This window comes from Delphinapterus leucas, chromosome 12, assembly GCF_059928025.1.
Source record: "Delphinapterus leucas isolate spDelLeu-1000000601 "Yukka" chromosome 12, BTC_Dleu_Yukka2, whole genome shotgun sequence".
Lineage (NCBI taxonomy): Eukaryota > Metazoa > Chordata > Mammalia > Artiodactyla > Monodontidae > Delphinapterus > Delphinapterus leucas.
In genome coordinates this window covers 8108306-8131748 of record NC_143140.1, presented here as the reverse complement: position 1 = coordinate 8131748, position 23443 = coordinate 8108306, and positions in this window count along the sequence as shown.

Genomic DNA, 23443 nt, shown 5'->3' with positions numbered 1-23443 from the left:
GGATCATCTTCACTATTATAACTCTGAATTCTTTTTCTGGTAGATTGCTTATCTCCATTTCACTTAGTTGTTCTTCTGGAGTTTTACTTTGTTCCTTCATCTGAGACATATCCCTCTGCTGTTTCATCTTGTCTAACTTTCTGTGATTGCGGTTTCATTTCTGCAGGTGGCAGGGTTGCAGTTCTTCTTGCTTCTGCTGTCTGCCCTCAGGTAGATGAGGCTGCCTAAGAGGTTTTTCCAGGTTTTCTGGTGGGAGGGACTGGCTCCTGCACACAGGTGTGTGGAATTGGGTCTTGTTCCTCTGGTGGGCAGGGCAGTGCTCAGGAAGAATTTAAGCAACCTGTCTGCTGATGGGTGGGGCTGTGTTCCTGCCCTGTTGTTTGTTTGGCTTGAGGTGTCCCAGCACTGGAGTCTACAGGTTGTTGGGTGGGGCTAGGTCTTGGGGAGGCAATGGTGGCCTCCAAGAGGGCTCACGCCAATGAGTACTCACCAGAACTGCCTTTGCCAGTGTATTTGTCCCTGAAGTGAGCCCTGCATCCATAGAAGTCCATCCAATACTAGAAGGTAGGCCTGGCCCAGTCTCTTATGAAGTCACTGCTTTTCTCCCTAGGTCCTAGGGCATGCTAGACCTTGTGTGCACCCTTCAGGAGTGGAGTTTCTGTTTCTCTAAGTCCTGTGGAGTTCCTGCAATCAAACCCTGCTGGCCTTGAAAGCCAGATTCTCCAGGGCCTCCTCCTCCTATTGCCAGAGCCCCAGGCTGGGGAGCCTGATGTGGGGCTCAGGGCTCTTACTCCTGTGGGAGAACTTCTGTGGTATAATTATTTTACACTTTGTGGATCCCCCACCGGGCAGGTATGGGGTTTGATTTTATTGAGATTGCACCCCTCCTACTGTCTCATTGTGGCTTCTTTGTCTTTGGATGAAGGGTATCTTTTTTGGTAGGTCCAGCATTTTTTTGTTGATTGTTGTTCTGCAGGTAGTTGTGACTTTGGTGTTTTTGTAAGAAGGGGTGAACTCAAGTCCTTCTGCTCTGCCATCTTGCCAGCCTTTCTCATAATCAATCTCCCCTTTTCAAATTAACTAATCCTCAGCTTCAGGCCCTGAACATGGATACACACACACACACACACACACACACACACACACACACACATTTCATTTATTCCGTACTATATATATTTACTAATCTGCTTACAATATATCAGGCTTTTCACCAGATACAGGATACAAAGAATTAATCTAATTGAAGTCATATTTCTTTAATAATAAATCACAGGACTAGGCAAGAAAAAATTGTTAGATATCCACCATTTATTTGCCATTTTAGGTAAGTCATCTGATTTACTCTCTAAAACAGCTCAGTGTAGGGATTGCCAGGTGAAAGCCAGAACCAGTTAAATTTAGATTTCACAGGAACAGTGAATCATTTTTTCAGTATAATATTTTCCATGCAATATTCAGGACATACTAATAATAAAAAATAATTGGGAAACACTGATGATAAAAATTATCTGAAATACACATTTTCATTTGCTAAATCTTGCAACTCTAGCTCAATGAGAGTAGGAATTACTCTATCAAGTTTATATGGGAGTAAAGTGATGCTCAAGAAGATTAATTTAGTTGTTCAAGTTCATTCATCTGGAATTCCCTGTAATTTCTCCCTACACTAAAACTAGATATACAGACAGATTATAAAAGAAAATGGATGTACCCCCGTGCATTGGGGAGGCAAAATGGATGAAATTAATTCCATCTAGATAATTTCATATGGCCAAATGTGTGAATGAAGGCTAAGAAGTGAGTAAAGTGTAAGTAAAAATCAATTGATCAAAACAAATTTGAACAATTTAATTTTTATTTGACCTTACAAAATAATGCTCACCTTTACAAGATTCTCTCTGCATTTAATATTAGCATCTTGACTCATCACTCTGTGTGTTAACAGAAAATTTTCCCATAGATAATCACATTTTACTGCTTTTTTCAGAATTGGCCAATATTTATTAAGATTCTAATTCCAGATATCATCAACATAAGAAAGTTCAAATCTTATTTTATCATTTGTGAAGAAATAAACTATACTAAATACAGGGGTCAAGTGAAATTTAAGAAGAAAATATATCCAGTTACTTTGTCTTACAAGTTCATGGTAGATCAAAAAAGAAAGCCAGAAGTCCTTACCAAGTAGCTAAAAGAATTATTTCACACATGAAGTTGTTGATGAGACAAGAATATCTGTTGCTTCCTGATTTCTCTTTTCTAGATGGAAAAGATAATTATAGCTCACAGCTGACTTCTGATTAATGCAATATGTGACTAATTCTTAACTTCAAATAAAGTCTGCTGTGTAGGTAGAAAAGATTCTTCATTTCCCCAAACTGTATAGGTGGACACTAAGATAAACCTCTACTATAACTGATATAAAATGTTTAATTCTTAATCACTGAACCATTTATTAAATGGTTAAACACAAGGTATTTAATCTTGTATTTCAAACGTTTTCCAATATAAAGACATGAAATCTCACCAGCAGCTACAAAGACTATTCTAGAATAGTTAGAATATAATTTAATTTTAGCACAGTAGCTTAAAAATTGTTTTTTTTTCTTTGTATTACTTGAGACATCTTTAAAAGATTTAAAAAGGGTGAGATTTGAGAAAAGGGATATTTCACTGTGGGATTCCTAGGTACCACAGATAAGTCAGAGACAAGGCACAAAGTAAAGACAAAAATTTTCGAGATGGTAAAAGAGGAAAAAAAAGCACTAAGTATAAGTGCAAGTTTGATCCAATAAAGTAAAATTTGGTGAAGGGGAAGCTTAGAAAGGGATGGGGAAAATATCTCCATATCTAGACAAAGTTTAGTCAACTGGTTCATTCCCAGACCAGATTTTCTTTAAATTATCAAAGAAAGATTGCCATGAATTTCAGGAAGGAAAGAATGCATTCTGTAGCTGCACTTGGTAATCATCCCAACACGTTCACACAGAAGTGTTTTGCCCCTAAGTGAGGAATGAGGGAGATGGGCAAACAGCTCAAGCTTTTCTCTGCACAAAGAGCTGTCACTTATAACCCATCTTCATGAAAGAGTTGACCCACTTCTCCTAGTAAAGTTTCAAAACATACCCTACTTTCCAGGTGCTCGTATTTTTTTTTTTTTCCGGTACGCGGGCCTCTCACTGTTGTGGCCTCTCCTGTTGCGGAGCACAGGCTCCGGACGCGCAGGCTCAGCGGCCATGGCTCACAGGCCCAGCTGCTCTGCGGCATGTGGGACTTTCCCGGACCGGGGCATGAACCCGCGTCCCCTGCATCGGCAGGCAGACTCTCAACCACTGCACCACCAGGGAAGCCCCAGGTGCTTACATTTTTAAGATGGTCAAAACTGAGCTGAGAGAGTCCTTTCCCCCACTTTGTTTTCTCCCTGAGAGAAGAAGGCCTGACAAGTGATGGAGGAAGCCTTCTCTGTTCCTGTCTGAGCGCCTGTTGCTTTTACTTCAGGAGAGAACGGTGTCAGGTCTGCTCCTGAGAACAGGACGCCTGCAGTGATCCTCTAGTGCACTTCTTTTTTCTTCTGGTGGTGTTCTTTTTAAGGGTTCCACAAAGTTCAAAACAAAGGAAAAGAAAAATACATGGAAACACTTATCCAGGAATATGAATTAGGTGACAGAGACCAAACTATATCCTTCTTTTTCACAAAAGTTTTAAACATTTGCTCTGGTACCAAGTTCATTTAAATGTATGCAGATTTATTCAGAACTCTTTAATCTCATTAATATAACCCAGAGGTTGCAAATACCCTCCTGATATTGTATTTGACATCCACACTATTTTATTGACATGTATTTGATTGCCTTCAAAACTCAGAACACTGTATTTATACAGATGTGTGTGTGTATGTATGTATATGTATCTGTCACAACAGAGCTCTTTAGCACTTAATATGTCCAACATAGGATTTTAAATCATGTTCCTTGTGAATCTAGAGTTCTATAAAATAAACCTCTGAGTCTTTGCATTGTTTTTAAAGCATGTTCATAGGAAAGCAGTCATTTCTCAATGCCTATGATAAAGCTCAGTGAAAATTAAGCACAATTAATTTGTCATTAGCTAGTTGTAAAAAACAAAGATGGATTAAGAATCTGCTGTGAAATCCTGAGATTTTTCAGGAGTATGACTTGTAACTTAGAGGAGAATTATATGCTTAGATAAGATAGGATGGGAAAATAATCTTATTAAGTGAATAAGGTATTTTCCCTCTGGTAAAGTTTTTTTTTTTTTAAATGATTGAATAATAATGATTGTCAACAACATGTAGCTGACTTTGTGTGTTAGATGACAAATTCTTTCCAGGGCATTAAACAATGCCTTAATGTGTTGGTGAACAATGATTTCAGAGTATGTGGGGTTTATAGACATTTATAAATAGCCTGAACATGAATAAAGGCTGGCTGGCTAGGTATACATCTTGGAGATTATTTTTATTTATTTATTTATTTGCGGTATGTGGGCCTCTCACTGTTGTGGCCTCTCCCATTGTGGAGCACAGGCTCCAGACGCGCAGGCTCAGCGGCCATGGCTCACGGGCCCAGCTGCTCCACGGCATGTGGGATCTTCCCGGACCGGGGCACGAACCCGTGTCCTCTGCATCGGCAGGCGGACTCTCAACCTCTGCACCACCAGGGAAGCCCTTGGAGATTATTTTTAATGAAAATTTTCTCTTCAGTCCTTGAATCTGTGAAATCTGAACAAGGAGCAAAAGGCAAATTTTCTATTTTCTAGATTATTTTCAGTGTCTTTTGTTAATTTAGCTTCTTCTCTTCAAGTAATTTCAAATGCCAGTCACAATCACCACAAAGAAAAGAAAAAGAAAAAAAAATGAGATGCCAGTAGTTCAAAGGCATTTTTTTTTTTGCATAATGGTGACTTTATATTAAAATAGAATTCAGAGAAGCCAGAGTACTAAGTGGCTTTCAGGCAGAGTTCAGATTTCTTTCCCACTTACAGAAGTGAAGTGGGAATGTGAAGTACTAGCTTCCTGCCAACCACAATGGGAGGTACACTTACTTTATTTTTTATATATTTTATCCTATTTGAAAACATTTTTTTCCCCACAAAGTAGAGATAAATTCTTACACCTGGATCTCATGATGAAAAATTGTATCCTCAGTAGAGGAGACCTGCCATTAAAAAGAAAGTTTTAGGAAATCAGGCATTTATTTTGAGGGCTGTGAAATTTTATTATCATTGATGACATGTCACTATTTCAATCAACTCGTGAAATAATTTTGTAAATTGTAGTAGAAAGACAACAGTGTATTTCCATTTGGTTAAGAAGGAAGTTTTTATAGTAGATTTTTATATTTAAACAAAGAGAATGTTAGAAATTATGCTAGCCGGTATCATCCAAGAATCTATAAGTCATACTTCACAACCAAATTACTATATTTTTATTGCTAACACTGTTTTTTCAGATGGGTAGCCTACCAATATTTATTGAGCAATACTGAATGTCGTCAGTTCTTCCTTCTTTCACCCAAATGCAAATATTTCCAATTAACTGTCCTGTGTTAAGTGCCAGGAATACAGAGGTAACAAGACAGATAAACTGTGGCCCTTACAGAATGTTCAGTGACCTGGCACAGGCTGTGATGGAGACAGGCTTGCACTGTGAAATTTTGGGAGCAGGAGTGTGGGAAGAAGTGAATTCAGAGAGGCGGGACCTTAAGGTGGTAAAGCTGAGGCTGAAGAGGTCAGTAGCCCAGTGAAGAGCTTGGTCTTTGTCCCAAGGATGAGGAGAAGCTTCTGGGGCCTTAAGGGAACAACTAGTGATCACTGACGGTGGGTGGAGATAGCAGAGGCAAGAGAAGGGGTTTTTGTTTCTTTGTTTCTTTTAAGAGGAGCAAAACAACAGTAAGTCTGTATACTCATGGGAATGGTACAATAGAAACAAAAAAAACTTCACCTATAAGAAAAGCAGAGTTGGCAGAGTGGTGCTCAGGAGTGTGCTAGGGCGGGGGCCCTGGGAGGAGCACAGACTTCTCCTCTACTCTAGCTGGGAGGACTCTGGGAGCCTTTTCAGAGCTACTGTTTTCTCACTGAAAGGATAAGTGGTACAATTTTGAGGAAAGACAAGGCATGAACTCACCTTCAGGGATAAGGGGAGTGAAAGGACTAGGGAAACAGAGTGAGATTGCAGGACTTATTCCACACAATGATTTCACAGAGCAATAAAAATTTTAGAAACACTTTCAACAAAATCAGAAAAAAATGCTGTATTACGTAAAGCCAAACAGGCAAAATTAGAAACATTTTGAAGACGATCAAATTTGTGACCTTATTCAATACTTCTTCATGGTTTTCCATATTAAAATTCAACATATATATATTCAACATAACATATCAGTGGGAATGAATATTTAATACTCGAGGACATGTTAAGTTTTTCTCAACCAGTTAGAGAAAGAATGGGTGAGTGGCAGCTGTAAATACAGCATAACTAGAAGTAGGCAGACAAAAATTAAATTCTGATAGATCGGACTTCATGTCATAGAAGTCTTCAGCTTTTTTAATTAACTGAGAATATTGGTAACAAAAATGGATTGTTTGCAAAAGCTGGGACCTATTTAGCAGCTAATTTTCTAACCCATGGAAAAAACTGTCATTTAAAGTAAGTTTAATATTACAACCTTTGCAGTAGAAGTAGCAAGTAATTGCTTTTTTATACCCCATCTATGGCATCTTAGAGATAAAAAGACATCTTTTTTGGTAGGACTGAAATGCTACTATTAATTCTGTTTGTGGTAATTTTCTTATAATTAAGTAATCTAAGGAAATGTTACATGTCTCCTTAGCCTCTCTGGAAATGCAAGGTGCATCCTGTTTTCAAAGGTGAATCATTTGCATTACTCCACTAGAAATATATAATAATAAAATAGGCAAAGTGAATAAATATTCATTTTATGTTTACATATAATAATTGAAGTTACTGTGGTGTCAGAAAACAAAAATAAAGAATGAATTTTGGCCTTTATCCTCTTACAGGAAATTTCTATTGGCATTAGTGAGTACATCTAGGATAAAACCTTTTTAAAAAATGAGTCATTGCATAGTACATAATTCTATTATTTATTAAACAATATATTGGAAGAGCTTTTAACTGAAGGGACTCTATTGCAATCTAATGATTTAATAATAAATTTATACAACTGGACCATAACTTTTAATCTAAAATCTTTAATATCAAATGAAGGATGTTGTCTGTACCATAGACCATAGTCTTTGATTATAGACAATTTAGCATTTTGTAATGCAGTTCTCTGTGTTTTGGCAGTGTTTTCTTTTTCCTCTCTAACTTGTCTTACGTAATATGCTTTGTCTCCTTCAAAAGATTACATGGTCCATTAGGGCAAGTATCAATCTTAGAGTCTTTTTTGATGCCTACAATACCCATCCCAATGTTATACTTTCAGTAAATACTTGTTGAGTTCAGGTATTACTACGATGAGGTTTAAACCTAACTTCATTGACTCATTTTTGTTGGTAATAACACTTGGTATTAGAAAATTTGAAGACAAAATAATTTTTATTTAAAAATAATTTCAACATATAGGAGCATAATACATGTAAGGAATGTAAATATTTTTGACAAGTTGCCTAAAAGTATAAAATGTGAGGTATAGTTCCATAACAAGGGAGAGAGTGATCCTTTAATAAACCAGTTTGAAATTTTTGAAAAGAAAAAATATTTATCCAGTCACTTTTTAAGCTGAGAGTATGCTGTTTTAATAGGGCAATAGTGTTATAATAACAAAATCTCGAACTGGTTTAGATCTATCCAAGCCTATGTACTTTCTCCCCAGTACTTTATGGCCTCTATAGATCCAAGGTTCTGCCTCATTCATTTTATTTTATCTCAAACCCCAGATTTTGTAATGTTTTCCTAATTCACTGAATTACCCATATGCAATTTGGAAAATTACTTCCTTCTGCCCACTTCCCGCTTGATTCATATATTTATCAGCTGTATATTGAGTTCCCTCAATTCACTGTCTGAAATGACTAACTAGACATAAAGCTTTATTCTCCTACTCTGTCCCCAGGGCTTTACGAATCAATTCACAAACTCCAGTATCAATTTTTACCTACAACACAGACCAAACTGCAGATGAAGGATAGGAATGAGGGACCCTCACAAGTAAGGATTCACGTCCTTGAAGCATAGGATTTGAAATTTTATAATTACACTTGCCACCAAGACGACTTTATAAACTTTGAAAAACTTCTTTCTTTTCATTCATTTAATCATTAATTGAACATGTTTAGAATACCTACTAAGTTTCAGGTCCTTTACTAATGCTTGACATATGTAATATATTGTGGGAATGTCAATCTAAAATTTCAAGGGAAATAACCAGTTCATGGTTTTATATCTTAAGTTTCATCACACAGTGGATATTTTGGTTATTTCTAAAACCTTACAAGTTAGTTTGCTGGTTTACACTGTAATTTAGAATTGGCATTTTAGGTATTTTTAAAAATGTAATTTCTCGAGTGTCATGCTCTGGCAGTTTTAGTGTGGAATTAGCCCGAGGTAGTTTTATAGCAATAAAGGATGTCATATTGAAGAAACCTGCTAGTACTTTACCTTTTATTCTTTTATTTCCTACTCCAAAACAATTGAAAACTAGAAACTGTACCCCAGGGAACTAGCTCCCAAGTACGATCAGAAACTATTGGGACATAACGTTCTTTAGTTCTTAAATAAAATGGTATTCATTCCATTCTCTCACTAGAGAAACTATTGAGTTGGTTTTAAAATGAATCAGTATGTACCTGAGGCTTTGGATTGCTTTTTAATGCCAAGGAGATATCTAGTGATTCTAAAACCTATCACAAGTTTATTGCCACACTATGAGTATAATTTCACATTACAAGGCAAACAGAAAAGGAAGAATGAAAAGCCAACATTCTTGCCTAGGAAGGCAATTGTGAACTTGCTCAGAAGACAAACGTGGCTTATAAATCTAGGTCTCCTCATAGTAATGATTTAATATTATTGTAGGGACATGAGCAGAGAACTACTAGTGTCAGAAATAAGGGATTATATATTATTTATACGACTTTTTTTTTATTATTGGTGTTTTTCTTCCATGGCGAGTAAAGTGCTTTTTAAATATCCTCCTGGCAATGCTGAAGTTTCCTTTGTTTGTTATGTCAGTTCCTTCCTTCATATAGAGAAAGTGAATTAATACTGTATCATTTGTCAAAGGTCACATTTCTCTGATTTCTACTAAGTGTAAGGGGATGATGCTGAGGCAAAATACAGAACTCTATCTTCCCACCTCATTTCCATGTACAGAGTTAACACTTTAACCCCAGCCATGATATTTGCAAACCCAGTAATGTGATTTACTATGTCATGAGGGATCTCTTGTAGTTAGGGACACTAAACTAATTCCAACTATGTAGAAAATTACAGTCAGAAATAATTTAGATAAGTAACCTATTGCTGTCTTATGTAACTAAACCAAGGAAAGAGCCTGGTACAGTTGGACTCAAAGATAACTAGAACCAGAGCTGGAAACATCATAATAATGCCTTTTTATTGACCATCTCTAATTCTGTCTTCATCTGCCGGTCAAAATCCTTTATCTGGATAGACAGCAGTGCAACCAGCACATTAAATTAGAAGGGTTTCCCAGTAAAATATATGGCATCCACATTCACACCAAAATAACTAATTCAGAAAAATTTACCAGCCAGAAAACTGGTCACTTGTAGCCCTTCTTTCACTGCATTGGTTTTTATTCCAAGAAAGGAAAACAAACCTAAGAGAAGAACATTGATTAGCCAGGTTTGGGTCCCCTGCTCACGAATTTACTGCTAAAATTAACAGGCCAAAACCAACAATAATTATTTGAGAGTTGTAGTATAGAGAATATGGCAGAAGTAGTTCCCTGAAGTTATAATAATTCATATTACTAAAGAAGAGGAGGTATTCTGGAGGAATAAAACATAGATGATCACTCAAATTATGAAGTGAAACTTCTGACCAGTAAAGCCTCTTTTATTGTGTCTAAAGTATCAGAGAAATTAAGTTTTGGACGAGAGAGGATTAAGTGTGGAAGATTAAATAGACTTGCAAAGGGTTAGTCATAGTAGATTAAGCCATAGAGGGCTCTTATAGCACCTGTCATAGTAGTATTCCATAAACATAAACCTCAGTAAACATAATTTGATGAGGATAACAAAAACTTATCTAGGTGATTAGCAATGCAATCAGCAAAATAAATTAGATGGACTTCTAGAAAAACACATCATGCATATTCATATGAAAATAATTAATTCAAAGGATTGACATTTCAAAAAGGGAGAACTAATTAGAATAATAACTTAAAACATAATCTCATTAACGTTGATTAGTTTTATAATAGTTTAAAGAATAAGCCTAAAAAAATGAAATGAGAAATAGTAAGTAAAAGATACAGGAAAAAATCAGGTAACAAAATGCAAAAAATGATAATATATGAAATTATCTCATTTCAAAACAATTGTCAGGGTTTTTTTTCTGAAAGTACGTAGAAAAGTGAAAAACACAGAAAGATGATAAGGAGTATAAAAATCTGGTGTTTCAGTAATTTATATTAAACTGTTAAATAATAACTTCAATAATTATGGACAAAAATATAAATTTTTGCTTTTCTTAAAAGATGAAATTACCATGATGATGCCAAGGAGATAACAATGCAAGTTATGTATAATGTAAAATAAATTATTAGTAATATCCATCATTTACAACCATTTGTGCAACAACAATAAGAGAAGAAGAATTTTTAAAATCTATATTACATCTTTTATTTTATATCAGATATGATACATTTACATTTTTAATTCACTTTTCTCTTCAAACTAAATGGAAAATAATACTAAAAACCCAAGTTCACTTTTTGAATCTTTTTCAATAATGGTCCTTGACACTAAAATTTTTTATGGGAACACACAATGCAGGACTCAGATTCAATGTTGATGCACTTTAAAAATTGAACAACAAATTAGTTATTAGTTATTGGAAGCAAACTGTCTGTAATTGAGAGGTTTTTTTTAAAGAAAAATTAGCATCACATTTAAAGCACCCGTATCCTCAGAGAATTTAGTAGTTTATTCTCCATGGTACAATCCATAATTAAAAGGTTTGATTCGAGAAGTATTTTTCATGTTTATCCAAAATCAAATGACCAAATCAGATTCCAAATTTCAATAGAAAATAAAACTTTTCATATATTTAGGGCTTACATAGATATATTTATGATGATGTGATATGTTAAAATTTTATTCTTCTACTCTACAAATAGTGTTTTAACATCAAAAACTTTTATTATCAAAGTTTTTCATCTTAAGGAGCCATGCAACTATATAAAATTAGTTGGGATATCCCAATTGCCTTCTCTCTGGTCCTCCTGATTCCATCTTGTACTTTTATTGTCTGTTTTCAGCACAGAAGCCAAAACCTGATTTATACAATTCATATAATCCTTTTTGGTGCAAAGTCCTTTTCATTCAGAGTGAAAAGTCTTTGCAGTGTCCTCTGAGATGTTGCCTGACCTGGTTTGCCTCTGGACACTACCCCTCCTGCCCTTCTGTTTCTCCACCCTACCACACCAGCTCCTTCCTGCTCAGCATTCCTGCTGGCTGCTTCACTCAGATGTCACCTTTGCGTGAGGCTGACCCTCACTAGCGTATCTAAAATTGAATCCCACCTGCCCCAAATCCCTTCCCAACCCCACCTGCTCAGTGTTCCCCATGACACTTATGTTTCAATCTACAGCATGTTACTGATTGTGTTTTATTGTCTATATACCCACGCTAGAACAGACTCCAGTGAGCAGTTTCTGTTTAATTCCCTAATCATTCCCCACTATCTGTGGTACATAGTACGTATCTCAGGCAACTCTCATGTACTAGATCAAGTCTTCATTGTAGATTCTCTGCGGATCTAGTCTCTGGGGTTTGATCCTTGTTCTATCCAAAGCTGTCACTAAGGTGACCAAGTTTACATGGCACACTCTGCAGGGCACAACCCAGAATGCAGACAAGATTACAACCTCACCACGAAGAAACAGAAGGAGGTGAATAAGTTCTCCCTTATTTAAACTTCAGAAGAAGTGATCATTTATATGACCTCTCAGAAGGCAGTTGTATGAAATTAAGCAATAGCATGTCCTTGACACTGAGTGGTGGCTGGGTGATTTATGCCCCCCTGTGTAGGTTTTCTCTCCCTCCCTGCCTCAGTGCTCTCTTCCCTCATTTCTCTCTATGGGATTTCACCCCCTCCCTGAAAAAATGGCAGCATGCTAGCTTTTATCTCAGGTCAGGCTCTACTTTCTGAAGAACCTAGGTTAGGACAGCAGTTACTAAACAAATATTTATTTATTGAATAAATTAACATTAATTTATAATATCCAAAAGAGGCGTAGAAATATTGAGTGAGTTAAACTTATGCTAGGACATCCAAGGAATAGTTATAACATCAAGCCTAAAGAACGAGAAAATATTTATTCATGAGTTAACTTATAACAAGATAACTGATGTAAATGTGCTATATTTTCTCAGTTTGTTTCCTGGATGTAAAGACAAGAAGCCATAAATATTTAGTGTAAGACGTCTGGAAACCCTCAGTACTGTATAAGTAATATTTTTATTTTAAGCTTCTAGTGACCTTGTATAGACAACCATCTTTAGTCCACTAGTTTCAGAAAATACTCTTAAACTCAACATGAGTTTGTATTGACTCATGATTATATAACTTATCTATTCACTAGACATTTTACCATTTTCCTACATAGTTTTATTGTTTTCAAAAATACATATGGTCAAAACAGGCTTTGCAATATTAGAATAAATTATTGCATGCATTCTAATGAGATATTAATATTAATTTAAGACAATTAACTTAAGACATATATCTTTTACTAGTGTAATAACTGAGATTTGTTAAGCATCTCTCCTATCAGACATGTAAATCTCATTGTCTTCAATATTTTGTATTTGTATTTCTACACTAACCTAAATTGTTGCACAGAATGAATGCCCTCATCATGAAGATGGTTGTAATATTTAAGTCTAGGGTAAGCCTTTACATATGAATAAAATTATTTTCCTACCAATGTAATTGAAAAATTTTAATTTTAGAGCTTTAGACGAAAAATACTTATTAAGATCTTTAGTGATAATCAAATATAATATTATTTCATTTTGCAAATGTAGAATTACCATAATAAGATTCCCCACAGTCATACAACTTTGATATTTAAGAAAAATATGTATTCAACAATGAATCACATTTATTCCTCAAATTATATTTTACTTCTAGCATAAGCTTAAGAATTTATCAAAAATGGAGAGAAGAAAAATGCATCTGCATTTTAAGAAATTAAAAATTAACATCAGAGAGAAAACTTGTTTTCATTTCAATTGGAAAAATTAGACTTCTGCCTATGTGGGCCAGGGATTTTATCTAAAGATATGCAAACTTATTAAAACGTGTAAATAAAGTGGATAAGTTTGACTGTTTTAGATACCTCATGTAGGTGGAATCATACAATTCTGTCCTTCTGTGACTGAGTCATGTCACTTAGCATAATACCCTCCAGGTTCATCTATGTTGTTTCATATGGCAGGATTTCCTTCTTTTTTAAGGCTGAATAATATTCTAGTGTGTGTGTGTATATATATATATAGAGAGAGAGAGAGAGAAAATATATACCACATTTTCTTTATCCACCCATCCATCGATGAACATTGATGTTGTCTCCATATCTTGGCTACTATGAATAATACTGCAATGAAGTGGGATTGCTGAATCACAGAGTAGTTCTATTTTTAGCTTTTTGAAGAACGTTCATTCTGTTTTTTCATACTGGCTGCATTAATTTACACTCCCACCAACAGTGTTGATTTCACTTTTATGAGGAATCTAAAACAGTCAAACTCACATAAGCAAAGAGTTGAATGATGGTTGCCCGGAGCTGCAGGGGGAGGGGGAAATGAGGAGTTGCTGGTCAACGGGTATAAAGTTTCAGTTACATAAGTAAGCTTTAGAGTTCTGCTCTACAACATTGTACTGATCTTTCCCAATACTGCATTGTGTGCTTAAAAATTTAAGAGGGCAGATCTGAAGTTGTGTTCTTAAACAATAATAAAAATAAAAACAGACGGAGAAGAAAACATATTATAAAAATTTGGTTATATGCATTTTTATGGGGAGACAGCCACACCAAAAAAGAGTTCAAGAAATACTACTGAAAAAAATTATGGGCATTTGTTATGGACACTTGATCACCCTGCTGTACCTCTTCTTAAGACTTATTCTGATTTTCATTCAGCTCTGATCCAGAGCAGTCCCTGATTCACTGAGGCAGTCAGCATGTTTCATTCCCCTGCCAGGAGAAATTGCTAAGGGTGACGCTGTGACCACACTCACCCCAATCAGCGTGGGCCTCAGATCCCTTGATGAGAACACTTACAAGGTGACAGCCCCGCTCTCGGCATCTGGAGGATGAATTGTACAGGCCACAAGTGGTAGCAGCCTTCTTGTTTGAGCTAGGGAAGTCAGCCTAGTAAAAAGTCAACTCACAGAGAAGAAGAGTGCTGAAAAATAGCCAAGGAATAAACCTAAGACCCTGATGAAATCCATCTGAAACTTTTTCTATCTATGGAGATTTTTAGTTACCTAAGACTATAAATCCTTGTTATCACTGAGGCCAATTTGAGTCGGGAATTATGTTATTTGCCGTGAGGAATCCTAACTGATATAACAATGATCATTAATCAAAATTATATTTTCAAAGGATTTCTTTCCTTTCAAAACCTTGCTATACTTAGCTATTTCTCAATGGTACTTTAAAAATGTGCATTCTAGCTTTCGATCAGTAAAAGGTTTGATTGTTTAGCAATAAAGCACAGATATACCTATAAATGGAAATGTATCTATACGCTCATGCAAGAAATTTTTGGTGGGGGTGAGTCCACCCCACACACCTGCAGGATCTTAGTTCCCCGACCAGGGATGGAACCCCTGCAATGGAAGTGCAGGGTCTTAACCACTGGACCTCCAGGGAAGTCCCCAAGACATATTTTTAGAGCACAAGAGGCAGCTTAGAGAACTTGAACACTAAGCCGTAAATGACATTATTAGGTACAACATTGTATGTTGACTACCCCAGGCATTGTTTAAACCATAATGTTTTAAGAGACCACACAGATCCTTACAATAGATAAGATGTTTACTGTCTTTATATTCATTTTATTTACTTACCATATAACAGATATATAAATTCAGAGACATGGTCAAGGGTGTAAATTGATATTATTGAAATTATTACTTGAGTTTTAACCAATTCAGTAACTAAACTAATAGTGTCACAAAATAATGTTAATGTTAAAATTATTAAATCTACAATTTAAAAAGGACTTTCCCTTATACCACATAGCAGTTAGTAGGTTATCCTACCATTTTAAACCTGTAAAAGAATAACTTTAGCCAGAGACTACATATCAAGCAGAAGAAGTGGTAGTAAGTAAGGTCAGGGCCAGTGGCAGAAGAGGGTCAAATGAGACCTTGGGCTGCAGAAAGTAACAGCACCCTATGCCCAACCCTGCCTCTGCCTGCCTGCCCACCTCTCAGTTTAGAGATCTGAAAAAATAAAGTGGCAAAGTTGAGGTGAAAAGGGACATAATGATTATGAAAATAGTATATGAAATGCTTCATAAGAATGAGGTCATCTTTATTGTTTTTATTATTATTGTCATTAGTTGCTGTGGCTTGGATGGTGTACCCCCAAAAGTCTTTGCAGATGTAAAGAGGAAACCATACTGGATTAGGGTGGGCCCTGAATCCGATGCCTGGTTCCCCTAGAAGGAAAGAGAGGTGTGGAGTCATTCAGGGGAGATGGCCATGTGAAGATGAGGCTGAAATCGAGTGATGGAGCTGCAGCTCAGGGAACAGAAAGGACTACAAGCAACCACCAGAAGCTGGGAGGAAGCACGGAAGGACTCTTTCCTGGAGCCTTCAGAGGGAGCATGGTCTTGTCGATGCCTTGATTTCAGACTTCTAGCCTCCAGAACTGTGAGAGAATACATTTGTTGTTTTAAGTCATTCCGTCTGTGGTCATTCATAACAGAAGCCTTGAGAAACAAATACATTAATCTAAAGAGAAGCACATAACTCAGGAGGTGCATCACTTCTGGAGCCCCTGCTTCCTGGTGCTCTAAGCCTCCTGAATCAAGATCTGTTATTTTCTCCTAGCGGCTATTTATTCTAACTGCAGGAAGAAGTGGTAAATGGTTTTGCTTTTTTAAGAGTGGCACAATTTAGGGGTGCCAGCCTAATGAGGTTCAGTGCAGACAAGATCAACACTTGCTTACTTTAACCTCTCCCAGCTCCTCCACTGAGGTCCACTGATTGCCCTCTGAAATCTCAGCCCTGCCATAACTGAAGGATTCTAGACCTAAGGCAGCCGGTATTAAGACCTCCTTAGTCTGCCTTTGCAGGGTGGTTGTTTGTGCAGGCTAGGAATTTGTGTAATGGGTGTTAATCCTCAGCCTCTGCATTTTACCTCAATTCCTTCCTCCTTACATCCAACCAGTGGTCCAAGGCTCACTCCTGGGCTGACATCCTCCATTTGTATCTCAGCATCCGCTCTCCACCATGATTCATAGAAGAAGTTAAGCCAAAGGGACCCTAGACTTCAGTGTGGGCTAGACCATGAAAAGCCCCAGAGGGACATCAGCGGGGGGGAGGATAATGAGGTCAGGGTGTTTGTTTTCTTGCTTCCCCCATGAGAGGTACTGCCAGCTGGGACCATGAGCAACAGTCCCCACTCCTCTCCAGGCGGCTGTCTCTGCACAGCTCTCTCCATTGTGTTCCAGGAACCCTTCCCTCCTCTCCTGCCTCAGGCCCTTTTCCTGAGACTCCTCCCATTTTCTAGCCCCAGGTTTCTGCTCCAACCCTACAAACCTTTTATATCCTGAGCATGAGCATATCCCCCAGTCCAAGGTTATCATTAGACTATTTATTTGTCTATAAATTTTCCTTTCTTTGACATTTCATAAAATGAACTTGTACAATATGTGGACTTTTGCCTCTGGCTTCTTTTACATAGCATAATGCTTTGTAGTATTTAGTTTCAGTACTCTATCCCTTTATATTACCGAATAGCATTCTGTTGTGTGGTTATGACACAATTTTTAAATCCATTTACTGCTTGGTGGACATTTAGGTGGTTGTTTCCAGGTTTTAGCTGTTATGAACGATGCTGCTATAAACATTTATGTACAGGTGTTTATGTAGACACGTTTTTATTTCACTTGGGTATATACCTAAGAGTAGAAACACTGGCTTGTAAGGTAAACTTATATTTAACTATTGAAGAATCTGCCGAACTGTTTTCCAAGTGGCTAAACCATTTTGCATTCCTATACACAATGTATAAGCCCCCATTTCTCCACGTTCTCATCTGCACTTGTTATTGTCTGCCTTTGAATTATAGAGACTGTAATGAAGTGATAAGTTATTAGGGTTTTAGTTTGCATTTTTCTAGTGACAGATGATGTTGAGCATCTTTTCATTTACTTAGTGATCACTCATAAATCTTCTTTGTTGTAATGTCTATTCAAACATTTTCTTCTTTTTTATTTGTATTATTTTTCTTATTACTGTGTTGTGTTTTTTTGGGTACAAACTATTCACTAGATATGAGATTTATAAATATTTTCTCCCAAACTGTCACCTGTCATTTCATTTACTTAATATAATTTTTTATACCATGTATGTGTGTGTGTATTTATATGTATGTATATATAAACATACAGGCATGTGTGTATATGTATATGGGTGTATTTATATATGCATATATGTGTGTATATATAAATAATATATATATTATATATATCAAATTTGCCACACCCATACTCTTTGAATCTTGTACATTACCTACCTTTCAGTCAGATTCAAGCCAGATTCTGTATCTTTTCTTCCAAACTGCCCTGAATTTGCATGAAATTGAAAGGTCTAATTCTGTAACTCTGGGACTTAAAGAGGCTCAGAATGTACACCTGTCTCCCCAAAATTAGCCCATGCACTAAATTTAGAAGAAAAAAGTCACATGATGGCACTATTCTAAGTCCTGACATCGTCATCTTTGTGTTGTGAAAAGTTCATCTTCATATCACTTTACTGTCGTGAGCCTAAATAGCAATAATCCATCATCACCATCACAGTCCTTACTGTCTGGCATTCAAGGCTGCTCAAACCACAAGAAGTCCATGATGCTCCACATTGCTGTGTAATTTACTTTTAAATCATAAGCACCATTTTATGTACCAGAGACAACTAAATAAATATATGGTAATTATTCCTTACGCTATGATTTCCTTATTTAGAATCATCACTTCCTACAAAATTTACATAACCATGAACTGAAAGAACAGGAAGATTTAGACCATCTAAATGAAATCTGTCTCACTCCTCGCAGCAAAGTACTTTGGATCAGCCAGCAAGACATCTTCCACTGCTCATATAATTTTAGAAAATTATGAAATAACCTATTTGTGTGCACATGGTGGGGAATCTAAATGAAGCTCTCCGTTACTTTATAAACTGTGCTTCTACAACTTTAGCAAAATTTTTATGACTTTGTGAGTCACAAAGAAATAACACATTATTGTATCCAGGAAATATGTCACTAAATTAAAGTAGAACATTGTGCTACTATGAGATTTTAAGAAACATTATTTTAACAGGCTACCTTTACAGAGAAACAAGTAAATTAGAGTCAGCTACTATAAGCACCATGCTCTCTTCCCCAATTAATTTTTGTAACTCACCCCAAACTTGGATGAAAAGGCAGGAACACTTCCTTTGCTCTGGTGTTATTAATGATTTTCCAGAAGGCTTCGCCGGCTCGGAAGACCCATCCTGTAATTAGATAGCACACATTATGATAAAACTGATAGATGGGCATATCCAAGGCAAGAGATAGATAAATAAATAACTTAATGTGTAGATTATAGTTACTTTGTTTCTTGTGGGTGTGAGAAAATATCAGCACATTGGAAGGAATACTCATTTTTAATTTTAGCTTAAATTTGCTTTCTGCAAATATTTAGGGTTAAAAAAAAGGATGAATTAACTTTTCAAAAAGTGAAACACGACAAAAAAAAAGCCAATCTGAATAAAATGACTAAAATAAGAGCTGATCAGTTTTGTAACTTGAGAAGATCAAAAAATGAAAATAATGGTGCAATAGTCTCCCTAATTTTTGTTTGTTTGTTTTCTCTGCTAGAAAACTTTGTATAGGCTGATAGGCTTTTTTGTCTGTGTTAGAACACCCCCCTGCCCCAATCTAAACCCTTTTCATGCCAAGTCCTGTCAGTGCTCAAGGTCTCACATCACAGAAGCACAGGGCGGTGGTCTCTTTGACTGGTGGCTCCTTGGGGACAGGAGCCACCTGCTTTCTTCCCTCTGCATCCGTGTCTAGGAGCAGGTGCAGTGCTTAGCACGGAACAGCCCTCAATCAACACTTTACGAGCTGAACAAATACATGAGTTCACATTACTTGTGAGCAGTAAATTGTGAAGGCTGAACATACCAAAGTTTGAAGCAACAATGAAAATTACAGGCAACTAATTTACCCTTCATAAGTTAATAGTATAATTAATCATTATTGTGATACATGCTAATCAATTATAAATGGTAATGTGTTCACAAAATTAGCATGCTGCCCTCCCTCTGGCATAGCCTTGCCACAGCTTCTGTGAATTAAGGAAGAGAAAGAAAGGGCAAGGAGTATGAAGAGTGAAATACACTTGAGGCCTCTGGATTCTCTGCCTCTGAATTGTGTTGAGAGGAATCTGAGTTCTGACCCACAGCCTATGAGCAGAAGCCTTAGTTTCCCAAAGTGATTTCATCAGAGGGACCGTGTCAACAACTGCTCTGGACTTCCCTGTCTAAGGGACAAGGGGGAACCACCCCAGAGCCCTAAGGTTCCCCAGGGACTCTGGCGAAGGAGCAGATAAGGATGAAGATTACTGGTCTCTCTTAATTACAAAATCGCTTATTCCTCTGTGGCCAAGCTGAAGATACATGGAAGCATGGTGAAGAGGAAAGCCATGGTTCTCATGTTCACAGAGCCTTCACAGAGAGGATGGTAGAAATGAATTAAATAATAACAGAAATAGATGGACAACTGCCATTGCGAGATATTTTGCAAATGAGAGTTTCTCAGGCCCTGAGTATATTTCATGGGAATGCCATGAATCTTCAGAGGAATCTCAAAGTCATGTTTTCTCCTGACTAGTTCCCCATGAATCCCTTTATTTGGGTGAAGGGGACAAGGGAGGACAGAGCACTGCTTCCTTTCCCTTCTTTGTGGGACTGGAATCTACATGTTGGTAGAGCAGGCAGGGCTAGAATTTAAGTTCTCGGCATAAAACTGCCCTATCAACACTTTTTGGAAATTACCATGAACCAAAATATATTTGACTTAACAAACAAACAAGCTAAAAACAACAAAAGTAAAAGAGATAAAGGTAATGGTCACATAAATATAGATTAAAACTTGTCTTTCTGAGATTGGGTCTAGAAATTCCAGTAAGCAGAGATATCCTTGAATAATGTCAGTGTCATAAAACTACCAGCACTCCCCCTACATGTAAAGATCATGAGTCCTTTCTTGGGTTATAAAGAACAGACCCCCACGTAGGTCTTTATATAATTCCACTTTTAAATCATTTTGTAATAAAAAGTTCTTGTAATAATTGTCCATTTGTATTTAATAATATATGAAAAATGTTATCTCACATTATTCCCAGTTGTTTTCTGGTATTAAAAAATCACAGATACATTTTACCCTCTTTCAAAAATAACTTAAAATGTGCTTTATTTAGTCCTTTAAAGAAATTGTTTCCCAAGAGAAATAACCATATGTTAAAATCACCTTGCATTAAATGCAATTACTAAGATATAATTGGATATACCCCTTCTTTCTGTTGTGTGAGAGACCTTAGCTGGTTTATTACCCCCATTACAGCAGCAGCCTGTTGATGGCAAGCAAATATTTGCTCCACTTTGTGTTTGGCATACCCAAGAAACTGCTGATACCTGGCTTATTCTCAGTTATCAACAGGTTCTTGATTAGATGTGGCCAATCAAATCCTTAGACAGTAGTTATTTATGTATATACATAGGTGATCTGTCATGTTACCCGGCAGTACACAAGCTTCCCCTCTTATAACACATGCTTCTTTATATCATCTGAGAACTTTAAAAAAAATACTAGTCCTGCATTTTCCACAGTGCTTCTGAAGAGGGGTAGGTAGGGGGAGTGTTGATCTAAAATTGGTATTTCAAGTTACACATTTTACGCTAGTTCATTTAAGCAACCTTTATTTATTGTCTACTTTTATACGGATTTTTTAAATTAAATGAATGAAATCATTTATGCTAATATTCCCCAAGACCTGTATAGCTTTGTTTATTTCCCAGGACACCTAGTGGCTGTAAATTAGCATGTGCCCATGTTGGCAATGGAACAGTAGTCCTGGCATCATTCACAAGAGCTGGTGCTCTTCCCAAAGAACTCTATTGCCGAAAGCTAGGAGGGGACTCCAAGAGGGAACACGTTCCTAAGAATCCTTTCATCAACCAGTAGACAGGTGGGCTCTCTGGCAGGTACACATACCACCTTGTCAACAGTGTGTTACATCAAATAGCCGCACATATTCTGTCCTTCACCCTGACACAGCCCATGACCAGAAAGGCAAAAATACATTAAAGCAGAAAATGCCTGCATTGGAAAGATAAAAACTAAGTTTATGTTTAAACTAGTTCAATGAATCCAGCAGAGCGCCCAAAAGTCAGGCAGACGGTGTAACAGTTTCAAAAAAAAAAAAAAAAAAAGGTCAGTTTTAACTCTATCTTGGATAAGCAATCATTCTGCTACAGAAGAAGCTGGATTCAGACACAGAGTGTAAAGAGCAAATGCATTTATCCTCCATGTCACAGGAATGCTTTACCTTGTTAAATATTAAAATCTATTCAGTGTTCAATAATAAGTCAATATAATTTCTGTAGAAAAATTATACACTCAGTTCATTGGGATGAATACGCTAACTTGGGCATTTCATGTAATTGAAGCCAATGGTCCAATTTTTTCAGGAAAGTAATAGCGCATGTACTATAGCCATCTAATACATGTGCTTATGAATTTTTTTAGGTGCTATTCAATTTGAAATGATTGCTCTCACACTGGAAGTCACTAGAAAATAATAGTCTAAATCTATTTTTTAATTGCTTTCTTCACTAGATGTTGCAATTGTTGAATGGACAAGGATTAGTAAAATTCCTCAAATCATTTTTCATTTGGGCACAAAAATAGACAATAAGAGGTGTTAGAGCCCTGGGTCAGGAACCTGGTTCCACTCTGGGGACCTGAGCCAGTGACGTGCCTCGGTGTGTACTTCAGTTTTATCATTCTGATAATCGAATAATAATAGTACCCACTTCGTTTTATATTTTTAGTCAGGAATAACTTATTTAATACAAAAAAAAGTTATTAGTGTGAACAAAAGAAACCCCTGACAGCAGTCTGGCACGCTCCCATCTCTGAGGGGATTTTATTTCCTGTGATAGCAACTTCTCCTGGGTATGTGGACATCCTGTGATGCAGGCTAAACAGATGTAGGGGAAAAAGGAATTGTTCAAATGGAAATTAAATAAGTGATTGATATTAAGAATATACACTACTGTGTTTTCCATCATAGCTGTAGTTTTAAATCCATCTACACCAAAGGTCAATTATTCTCATAGTTAAGTCCACAACACCCAGCACTGTGTTTGCACATAGTAGGTGTTCACTAAATAAATAGAATAAATAAAATGAATAAATGAATAAATAGAATATATAGAATGAAAAACAATGAATTCACAAACTTACCCTGTGCTCACACTATTGTGACACCTCCATGAGGCGGAAAAAAAGGTTTTTTTAGTTCTATGAATTTTTAATATATATTAAAGTACAGTTAATTGCTATTATACAGCTGAATTTCTTGGCTGGGAGTTAACAAGCATGAAAAAAGTAGTTTAATGAAGAAAAAATCTAAATTAACATATTCTATCTGCAATACCTCCCTCTAAGTATCATGAAGGCACAATACATCATTCATTCACAACCCATTGCCCTATTCCAACAATTCTCACAATTCTTCAAGCTCTATCATGCAGAACGCCCCAGAAGCCAGACTATTTTGTCCATGGCTAACAAGGGGGTATGAAGTTCCTCAAAATAACTCTAATTACTGCTGTTTGTGAGATGACCTGAATATTTGAGTGAGTAAATTAAACAAGGGTGAAGGGGTGAATCTTAGATAAAGACTGAGGACT